At 45.5% G+C, this 19,163-nt stretch overlaps 1 protein-coding gene and 1 non-coding gene across 3 annotated transcripts in view; both read right to left on the bottom strand.

Annotated features, from left to right (window-relative positions):
* Positions 1–19,163, bottom strand: part of FAM168A (family with sequence similarity 168 member A) — a 489,029-nt gene that overhangs the window by 147,421 nt on the left and 322,445 nt on the right. The window lies entirely within an intron of this gene.
* On the bottom strand, positions 5,724–5,864 carry LOC147693634 (U4 spliceosomal RNA). The gene has a single exon (XR_015299550.1). It is a non-coding gene; the product is annotated as a U4 spliceosomal RNA (small nuclear RNA).

Genomic DNA, 19,163 nt, shown 5'->3' with positions numbered 1-19,163 from the left:
GGGTACCGGTAAAGCAGTGGCTAGTCGTACTGATAAGGCACCGGCTAGAACTTGCAGTTTTGAAGAAGAACCAATGAGATCCTCTGCCATTTAACCAATTCTGATCTACAAGGGAATACTACAAAACACAGATTTCTTTTTCACCCGTCTGTCACTTTTATAAGCTTAACTAAGGAACCTAAATTCTTTTCTTGACCAAAGTGTCTTTTTGACACAAAATAGAATGTTTGGAAAAAAAAACTGATCTGCCTTCGTCAGTGTTGCTTCCAAAATATTTTTCTTTCTAGTTACTTTCACTGGCCACTTAAGCAGGAACTACAAGAATGTAGTATTTGTTGCTGATTTAGACAAGGCACAACACCGAAAGACTTTGGAACAGATTAATTCCTAGAAAACTGTGACTCATGCAATCCAGCTCCTATACACGTTTAACCTTCAAAAGCAGGACAAAAACACTCATTAATCCTCCCCTCCACTTTGGTTCCGATGAGCACGCTGATTGGCACAGGCGGTAAGAAGCACTTCCACTGCCTTTGATTACCCGGCTGATGCAGGGTTCTGCCAGCCCCGGAGACATTTCTAGGAAGTGAGCCACTCTCTCTTCTAGAACACATCAGACACGTCCAGCCTCTCTGGCCCTCGTTTAGAATACCAATCTCTCACCTACATACAACCTTCCTTTCTTTTGCACCAATATAAAGCCTGATTTTCTGTTATTGTGAACGCCAAGCTTTACCACATATGTGCCACACATTCCCACTGAACAAAGAGACAAACTGCCCTACATCAAACAACACATGTACATACATCAGTATATTCTACAGGAAGGCATACCTTTGACCCCGATTAATAGGGTTGGTGGCATCTTGAAAGAAACTTCAATAAATTCAGTTCTCCCACAAAAAGCTCTCTACGTGGATTTCCATTATTGATGTATTAGGTGAATTCCCTTAGCCAAATTTCACGCCTGATTCTCTGCTTCTAGACTCCCATTCAAATGATCCATCTCCTGTTCACAATCCACTTCCATGTCCCTCTCCATTGCCGTCAACCCCACCTCTTCCTTTGGACCTCCCTGTCCTGTTGCCCACAGCTAAAATGTTTTACTGGAGGCTGAGTTCTTTCTAATGAGGTGCCAACAGTACACTACACTAGGAACGTGCCCTGTTTGCATTGTTACCCCCCACGTTTTGCCTGACAGCTGAAGCAACCTAACTTGATGTGCCCTGGGTCCCTGCCAATCAAATTCCCAGGGCCGGTGTTATTTCCCAAGACTGTACCTTTGTACCCACAATTGGCACATCTCTGGCCACATGTAAGCCCCTTGTAAAAGGTACAGTGGGAACCAAAGGAACTGTGACCAGAGAAGGCCTTTGAGGGCTAAAGCATCTATTGTGCCACCCTTAGAAGCCCTGTACCTGAACACCCACACACTGCCATTGCATGATGCGTGTTTTTGTACTGAGAAAAGTGAAGTCGACATGGCAGCCATTCCTGTGCTCCATGCCTGCAACCCACTGCCTAAGGCCTAGGTAATTCACCCCTCTAGCAGGGTGCACTAGCTCTAAAGTGAGGGTGCATTGGTAAAGAGCCCTGTTCCCCCCTACAGTGTCTAAGCCCATTCTTAGACATTGTAAATGTAGTATTGCCATAAAGAGTATGTGCTCTTGGAGTTGGGGATTACGAACTCCACAGTTCCATAATGGCTGGGAAGTTTGGCAGCAAACGTCTCATCACATTAAACCCACACTGATGCCAGTGTTGGATTTAATTGTAAAATTCACTCAGAGGACATCTTAGAGATGCCCCCTGAAAATCGACCAGCCCTGGTGTGGTTCCTGAATGGCTGCCCGCCATTTGCCACCACCAGACAGGTTTCTGGATCCCTGGGTGGAGAGCCTCCGCTCTCTGGGTCCAGAAACAAAGCCCATCCTAGGCAGAGGTGTCATGCCTCCTCCCCCAGGATGGGCTGGATCCACGAAGGGGGAAGCTTCAAAGGCCTGTCGCCTTTGGAAGCGGTCCCTGCCTTTCGTTGCCCCCCGGCAACTGGCTCCCACTGGTTCTGTCCTCCACTTTGGGCAGGAGAATCAGTGGGAAAACCAAGTTAGGAAGAAAGGTGTACCCACCTTTGCCAACCCCACCCCTCATGTGGGGGAGGCGAGGTGAAGCTCACATGTCAGTCCCCTCCATCTTGGATGATGGGGCTGAGCCAATTAGGGAGAGGCTCAGGCCCCCTCCCACTGGAGGGTGGCATAATAGGAGGTGTACCCACCTCAAAGAAGGGACCCATTGGTCCTGACCTGCACTCCTTTAACGCCCCTAACTTTAGTATCTAGGGGCAATCCTGAACTTTGCCGCCTCAGATTTGAGCAAGAAAGAAGAAGGACCGAAGAGCTGTGCTGACCCAGGAGGAAGACGACACAAACTGCTTTTGCCCCAGCCCTACCGGTCTGTCCTGACTCCGACCTGTCTACAGCGAAGAAACCGGCGAGGCCAGCAAGCCCCAGAGTCCGAAGGACTTGCTCTGCACTCACCTTACAAACTGTCTCCCGTGATTGCTCAAACCAAAGACTCCAAGACCAGAACCCAGACCCCGGCAGACCTGGGTCCTGCACCACTCTGCAACCGGACGCCACAGCTGGAGCCCAAGTCCAAGTGTCCCTACATAACAAGGAGGCCTCCCCAGCAGTCCTGGCCTAGGATCTGGTGACCCCTGACCTCGCACAAGCTTCGAGACAACACCTGCAGCCTCAACCTGAAGGATCACCCCAACTGCAAACGCAGGCGGTAAGAAGACCACAACAGCGACCGAAGCGGTTTGAAGAATCAGACTGCGACTGTAAGCAATCAGAACAATCCATCAACAAAAGAAGTCTGTCAGCCTTGGGTGACCCCACAGACGGTGTCCAATCATCCCTCAAGACCCCTGCGTACCTCTTCAGCCAGTAGTCGCCTTCAGCCTCCTTTCCGAACCCAAGATCTTCATTGGTATCCATTGGGTCCCAACGTCGCTTTGTTACTCTGCACCTGGCTACCCCAGTGCCGCTGGTGGTGCAACTTCTGTGCTGAATGATTGGCCCCTGCAGTGCTGATCCAAACACCAAGAGCTCTGCTCCCACACCAGAGTGGCCTGCTCGTAAGCAGCCACAAACCGAAGGCCCTCTCAGCCCTATTGGCTAACATTGGGCCCCTGCACTCTGCACCCAGCCGCTCCAGTGCCGCTGGTGGTAAACTCGATTGCCCAACTAGACCTTTGAGAACCTTAGTCCTAACCCCCAAAACTCCCACTTGTAAATCCAGTACTTACCTGTAAAACCGATAAGCGTTTTTCTCCCATAGGAACCAATGTTACAAGATTCCGTTCTCCATAAAATTTAGAAATCATCTTCTTCTACTTGATTATTTAACTGGCGCTCAAGCCCTGTACACTGAAAACACTGCAGCCAATCTGCTTCTTAGGACTACTGTCCCTCGTCTACAATGAATACCATTCATTAGCTCTCTTGTGTCTTGTTTCCCATTCCAATTCCTTATTCTATCTCAACAATATTTGTATAGCAAGCAATACTCCAAAAAAGAGTTTTGAGGAGCTGATGCATTTTATTAAAATATATTTCACCCTCTTCACAGTGCCCCATCTCCCCTCATTCCATGCTGCTTTCCTTCGCGTTTCGTTCCTCATGCCACATGTTCATATCACAGTCCAAGGCTTGAGGGTACAGATATTAAAAGAGCAATTTCATTATCTCTTCAAATTCAAATTTCCAAAACTTAACGAACTCACATGTAGAAAACTATCCCACCTCTTAAGCGATTATTTTTCTCAAAATAGTTCGATTTGGATGCTTCTACATCGTACATACACATCCTTGAGACAGCTGCAGTTTTAACCACAGATAACATTCTAAAAATCAGCAAAGAAGAGATATTCTTAAGCACGGTCAAGTACACAAGGTTGATTCCCAAAAGAGGATCTTCAAGAATTTACAGAAGGTGGGAGATAGGGATTCTATGAATAGAATAAGATCCGGATCCTCCTGAAGCAGGAGAAGGTCTATTTTTGTCAGAGCATTTACTCTTAGCAAGCCCTTTGTTTTTTTCTTTGTTACAACTGTACAGCGCATTGGCGAAAGTACTTAACACAATAATTAACATTGCAGCAGATTATGTTATGAGGCTGTTATGGTCTGCTGAGGAATCAGTTTCTGAACTATAGGTGAATTATTATAACCCGCTGGTGAGGGCTTAGAACGAAGGAGAGAGCCTTTAACAACCAGCATAACCTGAGGCAGAAGGGCTATAAGACTATTCGAACATTCCACCCACTAAGGGTTGAATGTTCTTAAATTAAAAAGAGAAATACAACGAGACAAACATTGGAATGTTGGAGCTGCGGGCTTATACCAGCCATTATAAGCCAGCAGCTACGGCACTGTCTTCAATAGAGCTCTCAACATTAGAATGTTTTAATATTTGTTTGAAGGTTCTGTGCACTTACCTTACACAAATGAAGATGTCTCAGCACCTGCAAATTGCTTTAAAAATCACCAAGTGCTTATCACTCTTTAAAAAGAAGTGAAATACCTCTCACATTAAAAACCATCCAGTTGGCTGCTATATACTTTGCTAATGGTATAAAACTAGAGTAAACCCGAATATCCTTCTGCATAAACATCTATTCTGCTGCACCCAGCCCATCCCCTTCAATCTCTTCAAAGTCCAGGTCCTCATAAGGGCATTTGCAAAAAAGACATGAAGGGTAATAAAGGATTCCTTCATTTGTTGCACCTAATGGCAGTGGGTAAATTGGAGAAGGAATCTTGGCTTCTCTATTTACCATTACCCTTATACATATAATACACACTTCAGCTTCGACGATACACAAAGATGTTAGTGCCTTGAAGGAAGGCATGAACATACAAGACAATCCACTGCCAGGAAGCAAACCATCACACTGGCTCTTCCTGCCTAGTAACACAGCCCATAACCAAGCACTGGCTACAAACCGTACGGCAGATCTGTGTGTGGAACTTAACATTGCAGATTTGGCTGCTACGAGATATTATTCCGTTGCACAATAGGGAAACGAGATGCAAATTTGCTTAGAGAATTCACATGACACCAGTTAGCTCTACTCAATGCGCTATCTCTGCCCTCCTGAATGTTCGCATGTGTATTATTAATGGGCCCATTAGGGCTCATCTTGTGATCCAGTCTGATAACTCAGACTCTGAAAGTATGTAAAACAGAAACTGAGAAGCTCCCTCAGTAGCCTCCTTAAATCCTCCCAATTTTCATTACTCTAAGGAGGAAGTGTCCCCATTTGGAAGCTAACCATGCAGAAGGGAGAATTCCACAGACTGTTTTCAGCCACAACAGCAATAGCTTGACCAAGAACAAAACAGGCAAGATCAACACCAAACACCAGCAATATTCTATTGGAATTTTTCATACTAGAAAGGGATGTTGACAAGTGTAATGTCTCAAACAACCAAAGACATATGGAAGTTAACAAATACATTTGTACGTACTGAAGACACACATACGTTTGGAGGCCGCATCCGCTACAGAAGCCAATAGCAAACCCCAAGGAAGCAGCTGTGTCGATTAGCGCAGCTCTATCTCGCTCTGTAGGAGTGGTGCTCGTGTATGTAATGTGCCATACTATCAGCTTGGCTCAGAGTTTGGTGCTTGTTTAGTTTATAGTTTTTTTTGTTGTGTTTCACATTGTTGTGGCAGAATTTGTAAGGAGAGCAAACAACATTCCACATCATCATGGCAGGGTATTGGGTTGAGTTTTCAAAAAGCAATAATCGCACCTTAGTTAGACCTCATCGGCTACTATACCGCCCATGCACCAGGGCTTACTGTTAACTTAAAAAAAATCTCAGTGAGTTGATGGCAGCTGTAGAACGAAGGCTGTATCTTGACAATGATCCAGACAGACTGCAGTATGCCACAAGGAACTGAATACAGTATGGGAAATCAACACTCCCGCTGGCAAGAACAGAGAAGTAAACCACAAATAGCGAAAATAGTGCAAGACTTGCAGCTTCATGAACACATTTTTATTGAGCCATCAGCACAGTGATTATTGACTTTAGGTTCTTCAAATCTTAAGGTATGGCCCTACAGAGGAACAATATAAAATCAACAACCACCGCTTTATGTCAGAAGAACAGTGCCATGTCCTGACGATGACCCCAATGAACAGTTAGCACAACTAGGTTGAAACAAATACATCAGAGGAGAAAAGAAGGATTTCTACTTAAGTAATCTGACAGATTAGTAAACAACTGAACCAACCCAAAGCTTTTCCTTTATCAACCTATTCTTGCTTACCCATTAATAGCATGCAATAAGAAAGCATTTTCTTGGATCTATTCTTTAAAAATAAAATTTGGTTAAGTGGAAAGGGGTCAACAACTAGACAAAATAGATCAATTCCAGTTGAATCACATAGCTCACAGATCACTGATCATGGTGATTCGTAGTTTTTTTAAAGGTCGTGTTTTTCTTTATTTTACAATGAATGTGATCTAAATTCTGCAAGAATACATATGCTCTCTGAACGAATACCAGTAGGGGTATAGAAAATATGCCTTATGAATACCATTTACAAAGCTTTTAATGCTCCAGAGGAGGATGATTGCATCAGGCAGAACTCCTGAAATAACTGGCTCACTATATACCAATCAGGGGTCCACCTTTTTTGTGCAGTGGTCTCGCGTGGGACCAGTTTGTCAAAGTATGGTCCAGACCTGCTGTGGCCCACTCCAAGTTAGGGTTTCTTTTCGCAATAATAATCTGTGAAGAAGATTTTACTAGTATTTCCAAGAAGTTAGGTTGATTTCTGTTCCATCCTGTGCAGGACATACTTTAACCCCTTAGCTGCGGCGGCTATTCCGCCGCAGTGCCAAGGGGGAGGGGGGGGCCGCACGGCGCTCCCGTGCTCGTGACGGAACCGCTCCGTCACGAGCCTCGGGTGGGCTGTGCTTGTGACGGAACGGTTCCGTCACGGCCCCGCCCGCCCAATAGAACGCTCAGCGCAGGCGCGGAATTCGCGCCGTGCAGGCGTGGAATTCGCGCCGCGCAGGCGCGGCGAGCGGGCCGTGGCGGAACCGTTCCATCACTAGCACAGCCCACCCGAGGCTCTTGACGGAACAGTTCCGTCACGAGCACACAAGGGGTTAAGGGTGCCCTTTACAGAGTGACGGCAGCTTAAACAATCACATAGTCACTGTAGGGAGCGAAGGAATGGGATTCGTAACTCCAAGGTTCTGCCCATTCTCCCAGGCCTTCGAAAGTCCAAAAATGCATGTAGTGAGGAATCTTTGTGATGTCAATTTAGTAGACTGATCCCTCAGCAGTCATCCAAGCAGTGTAGACAGTACCATGTTTCGTCTGAGACAAGAAGTTATCCAAAACAAATGCAGTAACTATCGATTACCCAGAATAAACTCAGTAGCTCTCTATTCCCCAGTGCTAATGCAGTATCTCTTGACCTGCAAATTGTCAGCCTTAATAAGTTACCAGATCCTAATCAATTGTAGCCAATTATCCCACCATCTTCAGGAAATACTGCTTTCTCCAGGCACACGCCCCATTTGCTGGATGTAAAGCTGGATTGAAGAGGCAGACCAGGGACATGAATAATAACGTATTGTATTTCTGGAAATTAAATTCAGTACAAAAACCTAAGCAGAGCCCATAGAAACAGTCGACACAAAGATGCAATTTGTTTCAGTCAGTATACTAAAATCTATATTGTAATATAGTTTTTCCATTTTGTTTGATTTGCTTCATTTGGACACAAAATCATTTTTAAAGCTTCCTTCATCAAGGCTTACATATCAATATTCAATTTCCAGTTGCTCTTTATTTACAACACTGTCAATCAAAAAGATCACCTGCTGAATCCCAGCTCAGGCCACCTCCTAAATCCACAACCCCCAAAAATGTCAAGTACACACTACACACCCGTAGGCCTCAGAGAATATAAAAGAACAATGACAAAAACATACGTTATGCGCTGAAGGCCCTAGTAGCAATGTCATCTTTTGTTCAAATGAACCTGAGGGATCAGGCTACCTGAATTAGTAAAATGGGCGTGCCTTGGCAATGCAAGCGGAGGAAACAGATACATAGAGGCGACTATGCAGCGTTCAGTCTTGGCGTGCTCCCCGCTGAGAGCTGCCCCGACTGAAGCCGCTCATCATTCTAGAAGTCACGCGTACCTGCGCGGAGGGCGCGCAATCACTTCTGGTGAGCGGACCTCTGGCACACAGAGGGGAAAGGAACACACACTTGTCAAGTGGAACTGGCCCACCGTACCATCCCTGACAACCAGCAGCTGGTGGTACTGCAAAATAAAGTTCACAGTGCTAAGCCCAGTGCACCTGCAGAATGTACTCTTTTGGATTCAATTACATCAGATCCGTAGGAAATAACATTTTCATTTACTGTGCAAGGTTTTTGAAATAGGAGCCCGCGAAACAGAGTTTAGTCAGCACTTTGGTGCCAGCGGTCTTCACATCAAGTCACCCTCGTCATTTGTTAAGGAGGGCATGCGTGTGTCCTATTCAATTTGTGATACTTTTTGTTTGTGACATAACTGAAATTGGATTGATTACAAGATCCAATAAATGAAGAAAAAGCGCTTCCTGCAACTAGAAATGTCCCCAAGTGGAAAAGAAAACATAATTTCTTCTTGCTCTGAACAGGAAACATGTTTACTTAATTCCCTGCATCATTTAAAAATATTATGTTTTCCATTTTAAAACGTGAAAAAAATGTCATACGTAACACATGTCCACCCACACATTTTGGGCCATGACTGAAAACATTTGAGAAACGCCGCAATTAAATATTAGCACTTTCCGTGCTGGTGACGGAACCGCTCCGTCATCAGCCGCGGTGGCGCTGTGCTGATGACGGAGCGGTTCCGCCACGGCCCGCCCGACGCGCCTGCAGGGCGTGGATTCCGCGCCTGCGCTGGGCGTTCTATTAAGGTGGGGCCATGACGGAACCGCTCCGTCATCAGCACAGCTCAGCTGCGGCTGGTGACGGAGTGGTTCCGTCACCAGCATGGACCCGCCGCGCGGCCGCCCCGCCCCCTTAGCGCGGCGGCGGAATAGCCGCCACAGCGAAGGGGTTAACAACAAGGGACAGATATATATATGGGAACCAATGGTATGTTATAAGGCCACCTCAAGATACCGAGAAAATTCCTGACCAAAAGGAGAAATAAGGACAAGGACTGTCCAAGGTAGATTTCAATATCCTTTTTAGGTGTGGCTTGACAGTGCAGTTGTCTGCTAGACCTATCGTTTTGATTCTTTATGATAATGCAGAGAATAGACTTTGGTTCTGCCCAGAGGAGTATTCCTCTTTCACCTCATGCACTTGTGTGTTTCATCCTCTTATGAATGATTGTGCATCGATTGCATGTCGGTCACTTTTTACATCTCATATGTACAAAGAGTCATAACACCTTAACTTATTTAACACACCGATGCACTGTATGCAGAATGCAATCAATGCTTTCGTTTTCACAATGCAACAGACTTTTCAAATGTTTTAGTCAGGACTGAATGTGCAAGCCAGACCTACTCGCTTGCCAATGTTTGTTTATGAGGTCCTCGTAATGTCCAATGTACTAATGCCGCACCTGGAAGTCCCTATACTGGATGTCGAGTGGTTACAAGTGCAGCATTATTACAACATTACGAGTCGGCTCCTTCTCAATGTGGAATAAACATAGGGAATCTGTGTTTCCACAGCAAATTTCAAACCTTTTCGTTTTATCACCTTTCAGACCCTTTTTTTTTTTAATGCTGAATGGCTCGCGACTTCCCTGCATGGTTATAAGCTTGCATAGCAATGTTACATATGGTAATTGTAGGCCCCTTAAAGACTGGCTAAATCATGGCGTTAGCTCTTAAATCTCTGTATTACCTAAAACACTACAAGGTGCATCAACGCCCACCTGGGTTCCTTTGGAGCAATAGTAAATAATAGTAATAGTAAATAATGAAAATAAAATTTACAAAAAAATGCAAAGGAAATATCAGTCTTAACGCACTAGCACCACCCAAAGAAGGAAGAGACAAACTTCTAGGCACATGCACTACACCGCTTCTTGAGAATGGTGAGAAACACGTCCCACCACCGGCATCAGGAAGTGACCGTATTTGGGAGGAAAAGCTTTTCATGAATTGATCATCAAAGCAGGAGTTGCCTCTGTGTCACTCTCACCCAAACAAATGTTCAACAATTAAAGAGTCAGATCTTGCTCTGTATCTCTATTAAGGCTTATAAATAAGAAACAGAATCATGCAGAGCAATCCATGGTGTTTTGTGCAAATCGAGAAATGATCCCTGGTGCTTTCATTACAGACTAATTAAAAAACACTCTCCGACTGCGATGAGAGGGGCACTGAAAGGCACCATGACGGTCCCCCCCAGCGGGGACAAATTCAGAGTTCAATCACCACGCTGCGTGCACTTCAGCGAGGGAACGCTTTGGAGCACAGAGTGACAGAAGGTACCATTTCGGCTAGCATGGGCGGCTACTCACAGGTTCCCACAGAGGACTGCGACTGCCATGGAACAAAGAGCCTGCAAGAGAGGAATATGAGCTCCATGCTCTAAATAAGCGCAGCGGGTGCGTTTCAGGGTAGGGAACGCGTTCTGCCTTGAAATAGGAATTTGTTGAACCAATAGATCTACTTATCACAACAAAGTGAGCAGAACACTCATCAGACTGAAGTAAAGACCTGCTGAATGGTCACTGGGAGTGGTGGAGCTGGAATCAACTTTTGAGACTGCAAAAATGGTGGTCTCCGAATCCACATTGGAGAAATGATCTTTAACATCGACGCCCAGAGTGAATGGTACGGGGCTCAGCCACAGGCATCTTCACCTCGTTCAGGTAACCCTACCTAGCTTTCCTACACTATTGGTACTGAAGTCTCCTTTACCGTAGGGAAAGATAATCTCCCTCATGGTCTTCACCCCCTTGGATTTATAATCAGACAGCAGAATCAAGATCCATCAATATGGCCATGACACACAATTCTACCTCAAAGCTTTCTCAGCAGACAACACCCAGTGACTCAAAATCTTCCCTGATCTGCCCCAGACCTACCTCTCAAGCACCCTCCTCAAGCTCAGCACATAGGCTCTGAAAGGTAGGGGTGCAGGAGCTGCTAAAGCCCAAGGAAGTCATTTTGATGTCACCAGGGGTCGCAGCTGCAACCCCTGGTTTGCCCTTTGCTACCCTAGAACTGCCTTTGCGACGCTGGCCTCAGAGGTGGCAAATTCAGTGGTAGGACCACAGGGGTATCTGGGGCGCCACTCTTTATTTTCTGTCAATATTGTATTACAATAATAGTGAATAAATAGAATATATCATTCACGAATAGTGTAATAAAAATAGAGTACAATAAGCTGGAATATGCCCTTACATGGCAGCTGAGGTAGGTGAAAAAAAAGGCTTTTAAATGTAAGTTGTATGCGTGCTTGCTGGTGAGAGTGAGCTTATGTGAGAGTGTGCATATGAGTGAATTTGAGTGTATGTGCAAGTATGTGTGTGAGTGAAAGTGGAGGCAAAGGGTGTGTGATGTCACTTCCGCTACCCCTTGCATTTCGGTGAATGGACATCCATGCTAAAGCCTGGCCAAAATAACCACGCGGGACTACGGAAGGTGAATGAGCAATAAAGATGCTTTAAATCCGTGCTCCCCAACCTTTCTGGAACCTAGACCCAATTTTTCAAACGTTTGAGACCCATCTAGCTTTAATGGACAAAGTAACTAAAGCATCGTGTGATAGTCCATTTACAGACAACACATTTTCCACTGAAATGACCAATACATTTGCACAGACCTTCAGTTTTGCTGATGAAACCATAAGGCACAGAAATGATAACCTTTGGAAATAGGGTTTCAGTGAATATTTATCATTTGCGCATCAACCAGTAAAGTGCTTGATTTGTTTTGATCCTATTAAAATCGTTGCTTCCATCACACTTCAGAGTTACAAAGAAATCTGCTTCAGTTTTGCTTTCCTAACTGCAGAATGCAAACACTTCATCCACAGGTATTTGTATTTGGTTGTGTGTCACAAAAGATGACATGCTACAGCCTTTCCTTTCAGACAGTCTGGACCACAGGGGGACTGCCCCAGATGTATAAAAATTAAGCATACCGATTTCTTAACTGCGATTCTCTCCGAATCGCAATTAGGAAATCGTTATTCCTAATGTATGAAACTCAGAGTTTTATTTAGGGATTCCTTGTGGGTCACAAATCGATCTGCCTCATGAATATTAATAAGGTAGGTCGCAGTTTGCCATCACAGGGACGTTGGCCTGCTGAAGTCAGCAGACCACCATGTCTCTGATTGCTTTTTAATAAAGCAATCTCTTATTCTTTTTTTGAAATACAGACCATTAAAAAAAAAAAAGAAGCCTTAAAGATTATGATTTTTCTTTTTTTTTTAGAGTAGGAAATCTGCCTGATCTTAAAACATTATTTACATTCTCAAAGAAGGGGTCCCTTAAGGACCCCTTCCCCATTGCAAATGGGTTAGCACCATTTTTAAACTTGTGTAAAAGTATTAGGTCGCAAAACAGTAATTCACACCATATCAGTTCAGTATTTGGAAGGGGTACCCTTAATACGCCCCTTCCAAATCACGAATTGCAAACGCTAAATGCGATTCGTTAACAAGTTAATGAATTGCATTTAGTTAATTTGAAAATGCATTATCCGGTCGCAAACTATCAGATTCTGCGAATCAGGCCATTTGAGACCGGAAAAATGCTTTGAACATCTGACCCTTTATCACATAATTCACTTTTATTTCTTTCTCAGACCGCAAGTGTCGGTCCGCACCACACGGCAGGGCTTCCTTCACGGCAGGGCTTCCTTCACGGCAGGACTGGCCGTAACTAAATCCACAACGAAGGTGTCCCCTCGAAAGAAGCCACAAACCGCTGGGTATAAGCACTTTATTGGGAAAGCGACAGCCTGGACATCAGTTCATTTCATCAAAGTGAAAGCCGACGCGTTTCGTGCAACTCGTGCCTTTCTTCATGGGCTGAGTTCAAACAGCAATAACACAACAACTGACAGAGGATGGAAGCCCTGCCGCATGGTGCGTACGGACGCCAGGAGGCGTACATTGTATGCATGGGCAGCTGGAGCGCGGAGAAAGTTCTACGGGGCAGCGTGGCTTTTCAGGACATTGCGTCGACCCACTGGGGCAGAAATTTGTTGTATTGCGGCATCACACAGACGCCTCACATGAGGGAGATTACAGAGGACTACAAGGAGAGCCGGGCAGTGTTCCTGCCTACGCCCACTGGGGCGGACCCATGAACTATATCAGGTGCTCTGCCAGTCGTTGTTCGATTGCTGTTTGAACTGAGCCCATGAAGAAGTGCACTAGTTGCACGAAACATGTCTGGCTTTCACTTTGATGAAATGAACTGATGTCCAGGCTGTCGTTTTCCCAATAAAGCGCCTATACTTACTTACCCAGCTGTTTGTGGCTTCTATTGAGGGGACACCTTTGTTGTCGATATATACAGGGCCGGACTGGGAACCAAAACCGGCCCCGGCAAAGTGCTCGGACGGCCCACCGGGGGGGGGGGGGGGGGGGGGGGGGATTTGGGGGTGTGACCAAGCTCTGTGCCGGGCCGGTTTTCGGCCGATTTTGTTACAGGGCCGATTTGCATAAACGGCACTGTAACAAAAATGGCCCCCAGGGGCCCAAAACCGGCCCTCGCCCTTGCGGGGATTGCCCGGTGCCCGCAATGGTCAGTCCGGCCCTGGATATATATATATATATATACATATACTTTAAACTTCCCTGCGAAATTGCATTTTTGTGGTCAATGCATATGCGTGGTAAACATTTGATTGATAAAGGCATGTGTGGTGAAGGCTTATACGGGCTAGTGGACGCGTCGTAAAGGCATGCATGGTTCAGTCATACATCACTCTTCGCAAAAATCAAGAATCTTATCCAAATCCATATACTTTGTTCCACATTAATTTGCTCTCTAGCTAGGCTTGCACTACACATACACAGGAGACAATTCACCTTTTTCTGAATGGCAGCTCACTTGGTGTTTTCCCATTCACAATCGGTGTATGTCTGCTTTGGGCATGCTGGAATCTTTATGCTCGTCAACACAAGTGGAGGACAGTTTTGAAGAAACCACTTTGTTCCAGCAGGGTTAAAATGCAAGTGGCGTGGATCTGCTTGCTTTGCTTTCCAGTCCAGCTCCCTTTGACACCTACAGAGGTTTTTTCACGTTATCACTTTTAATGTCTGCATATGCTTGAACAATGAGCGATAACATCTGAAGGTAGCACTGCTATGTGATCAGCATGCTGATGACACTCAACTCCAATGTTTCCTTCCAAAGCAGCACAGAGTCAGCCTTTGAGATCTTGCTAACTTGCCTGGCCCACACTGCCATTGTGATGGCTTTAAAGTGACTAGTGCTTAATCCAGAAAGCATGGAACTGATAAAAGGGGGTTCAGAATGGGACCTGTGTTGGGTTTATTTTTCTCAGGGTGGGTTTCTGCTAAACCTGCTCTCTCTTTCAAATGCACTCCATTGTATTTTCTTGCTCGGGCATGGGCATATTTTTTGTTGTCAATACCGCCCAAATATTAGAAGGAATCAATATTACATTTACCTAATAAAGGAGAAGATGTAAATGTCCATGTGTTCATTCACAGTGGGGAACATCTGAGGCAATGAGGTAACTCACCTTAGTAAAGCTTGTCACAAAATTCCTCTTTTGCACACAGGATTGTTCGAATCCCATCCCTACGTGCATATGACTCGCATGTCCTTAATACCCGATTACTAAAATAAATTCTGCAGGAGGGGCTCCATCTTTGTTTCATGGTCTGACGTGTGGGGAGACTGTTTTTTGATCACTCAAAAGACACTAGTCTTTCAATGAGCGACGCCATTTATAACATGGTAGACAGAGGCATGCAGACTCTAAAGGGACTGTCTGTCGGCACAGGTTGAGGATATCCCTATATACATCTTCAACTACATTGTAAGCAAAGACAAGAAGTAACCTTACAGAATTGGGAGTTGCTTTATCAGTTTTGGCTGCAGCTCTTTAAGTCAACAAAGGTTTACAACTTACCTCCACATAGGTAAACATAAAAGTGCCTTCTCTATTGTACTCATCAGGGGTGTGGACTGTGATAAAGTATCTACTTGCCCACGAGACAGATTGCTTCATAAATCTTGTCCTGTAAAAAAGTCCACTTGTCCCTTTGGTGCCTTGTAGGTTGGTGACACATTATGGTAGCAAACTCGGTATATAGGAGCTCTGATAATAGCTGCTCTAATTAGCCAGGGTTCATACTACAGTAGGGTTTGAATAGTAGCAATCCTCTATTTTGCCATCTTTCCACAGATCTATACACAGAGGCTGGAGGTAATAAATAGTTCCAGGGTTATAATGCCATTTTGAGTCTGTGCAAACCTACTAATTTGCATGTTTTGTGTGTTTTTATCAGCTCTTCTCTAATGTTTTCCCACACTGAGAAAAGTTAGAAGTAAAACTTCTTCCAGGGTTGGAGAAAAAGTGGTTGAAGGGAAAGTGAACTGCTCAACACATTTTTGCATGAGCAAATCAACACATGCATATTTGCTCATGCTAAAATGCAGTTCACAAATATTTTCTAGGACTACGAAAATGGCCGACTTCTGAAAATTCTTGTGAATTCATAAAAGTCGTAACTCTGCACTAATGCAGGGACATATATCATTGGTACACTTTTGTGAATTTCTTTAAGAATAGGGCCCCTAAGTAGGTCTGGTGCTAACCAAGACCTTTGGTGTTTGTTAAAATTCTATCTCTCTCTCTCCATCTATCTATCTACTGCCTTTACTGTGAGTGACAGTATTCAGCTCTTTCACAAAGAGCTTATTGGCACAGATGTGCCAGGGACTACTGTGGCCGTGTGCGCATACTGAGACTAAAAAATATTTTTGCTTTTTGCCAATGTATGTTATAGTGGTAAGGTCCCGCAGCTTCCCCAACAAAAAAGTTTTACAAAAACCATGTCAAAACAAGACACGCATTGACAAAATAAAAAGACTGACCTTATATGTCAGACCTTTTGGCTTTGTCAATGCTCATTTCTTTTTATGTATCCCATAATCTTGTTGAGACTGGTTACGCTGATTTTCCATCGTGCATAATTTTGGAAATACTAGCATGCATCAACATATTTTACTAAATGACCCTTCAAAGAAATGGTCCCTAACATTTCACAGTAGGTTAGCAAAACGTTTTTTTCCGAGTTGCATGTTTTTGTGAACATTTTATTTTGAAAGCAAAGAATCAATCTTGCTTTCAAGCTTCTGCAAATATTTGTATCTAATCAGAAAGCATTCTGGGAGTATTGCACGTAGCCTCATATTGTTAAACTTTGCAAATGTTTGTACACATGTTTACACTGGAAGCAGTCAGTAGTGCAATTCCAGTTAACAACATTTTATTCGAGCACTCACGCCAATAATAAAGGCTTTGCATTAATGAACCATAAATATAAGTTTGAACAGCATTAACAAATAGATACAAATATTACCTTAGCTGCAGACAATGCCTTTCTCTGATCGATAATGTGGTACTGTAAACTGGCAGCCAAAGGGTTTGTGCTGCAGGGGGTTGGGCCTACTTGTCCCAAGGGCAAAATAAACATGAAAACTTGTATCCTTGACCCCAAACCATAAGTCCTGGGCGTTGGGCTATAGGAATTCCACATCCCTGTTTGATCATGAGCTCACAGCCTCTTACATTAGCCTCACTGTGCAGCAGACTGGCTGCCAAGAACTGACAGACCACTCACAGGCACCCCATTAAACAACATCGGCACTGTTCGGCAGCATTACAAATACAGACTTCAGGCACCCAACCCTGATAAAATACATGCCCCTCTCTACACAACTCCACAACACAAAAAGAGGATCATGGCTATGTTATCCGGATTTGAACCTTGATGTAGATGCTTCAACATGGACCGTGTGATTCTTTTTTTTTTTTGTTTGTTTTTTTGGAAAACCTTTATTTATAGAAAAAGTACACCGCTATTCAGCCATACATCCCGGAGGCCAGGCAGCATTAAGTCAACAGGAAAGGTCGTGCACAATACCATAAGCAGAAGCAATCAGGTTTAATTTTTAAATAAGATCGAACTCAAAAATAAATAAACCATGAGGTATAAAAGACCCAAAAAGGGTCAAAAGAAGGAGGTGTGCAGGAAGCACGAAAGACAACAGAAGAGAAAGAGAAGGAGGCCGAGGACAGTACAGATACAGCGGGCTTTTGTAGCGGGAGGGGGTCGGGGGCTCAACACCCAAGGTTGCTCACAATAAGAATGACAACTGTGAATCACGTGGGGGGTAGCACATCAGGATACGTAAAGTGGAGTCCCGGGTAGGGGGTACTACAGGGAAGGCAGGGTCTCGGAATCAAGTTCCACGGGGGGGTCGCAAATGTCACCCCTATAGGAGTTCCAGGCACCCCACACAGACATCCACATTCTAGGCTTACCCCTGGCCACATACACCGTCTTCTCACGCAGCATGCACCAGTCCATATTTGATTCCCATAGGCTGAGCGAGGGGGGAGCAGGCGCACCCCATTTCTGGGCGATATCCCTTTTGGCCACCATGTTACCCAAGGTGACCCATCGGGTCTGCGCAACACTATAATCGGTCGGGCCCCAGATGTTAAGGAGGCATCTCCGGGCCTCAGCCGGCAGGGTCACACCGGTCACTTCTTCCATCACGGCGTGTACACGCGTCCAATATCGGGCCACACAAGGACATTCCCATATGATATGTAGGAAGGTCCCAAGCATTCCACATCCCCGTCGGCACATGCCATCCGTTGACAGCCCCATGTGTATTAGTCTGGGGCCGGTGACATACACCCTGTGCAGTATCTTCAGCTGCACCAGGCGGAGACGCGCCGATATTGCCACCTCTCTAGGGGAGGAAATCGCCGATTGCCACTCTTCATCATCCACCTCTATACCGTCATGCACCCAGAGCTCTCTCAATCGCACCAGCAAGTCAACTCGCACATTAATAAGTTTTTTATAAGTTAGGGAGATAGCGCTGTCCGGCATATGGCCGTCCAACACCCGATCTTCCAGGGGAGACGATTCGGGGATCGCTTCCGCCCCCGACACATAGGGGGAAAGGGCATGGCTAAGCTGAGCGTGCCGGAAATATTCCGTTGCCGCCAATTGGTACTCTGATTGCAACACCTCGAACGACTTGACCCTTCCCCTGGCCACCATGTCCCCAACCTTGGATATCCCGATGGTGTCCCACCTGTCAAAGCCCTTAGTATGCCACAACTTCCCCAATACGTCCGATTCAAACAGCGGGGTGGCCATGGTAACCCTATTGTGCCATCCCAAAGTTTTAGTGACTGCACGCCAGATATGAACCATAGTCTTAGTGGGACCCGTAAGCTTCCGATCCAGAGACCTGGAGTACAATGCTCTGTAGTAATTCCCGTCTCCCACGAGCCATCGATCCATAGCATAGCCTGGGTTGATCGCCGGGCCGTAGAGGCCGTGATTGATTGCCGCAAGTTGGGACGCCCAGTAATATCGCCGCACGTCAGGCAGAGCAATACCCCCATCATAACTCGGTATAGTCAGCTTGGCCAGCGAGATCCGCGGCCTACCGTCCCACAGCAGCGCTCGTTGCAGGGATTCGACTTGCGCGAAGTATTTCGCGGACACGGGATCCTGGGTGTTCTGCAGGGCATACAGGAAGCGAGGTAACGCCATCATTTTAAATAGGGCGGCTCTGCCCATAAGGGAGATCGGCAACTTCCTCCAGCCCTCGACGTCCCGGCGCAGCCGCTCCAACGGTGGAAGGAGGTTGTGCGAATAGCGGGCTCGGGAGTCCCGCGACACATAGATGCCCAAATACCAGAAGCCCTGTTGGGCCACCTGTATAGAGCACCCCCGAGGGAGACGCGGCGTATCTCCGGACAGTACATACAACGAGGACTTAGCCCAGTTGATTACTAGGCCCGAGTGGGCCCCGAAGGTCCCCAAAAGATCAAAAGCCACTATGAGTGAGTGAC

The sequence above is a fragment of the Lissotriton vulgaris genome, chromosome 8 (assembly GCF_964263255.1).
Source record: "Lissotriton vulgaris chromosome 8, aLisVul1.2, whole genome shotgun sequence".
Lineage (NCBI taxonomy): Eukaryota > Metazoa > Chordata > Amphibia > Caudata > Salamandridae > Lissotriton > Lissotriton vulgaris.
Note: the sequence above shows the minus strand (reverse complement) of the source record. Positions and strands in the feature narration are given on the sequence as shown.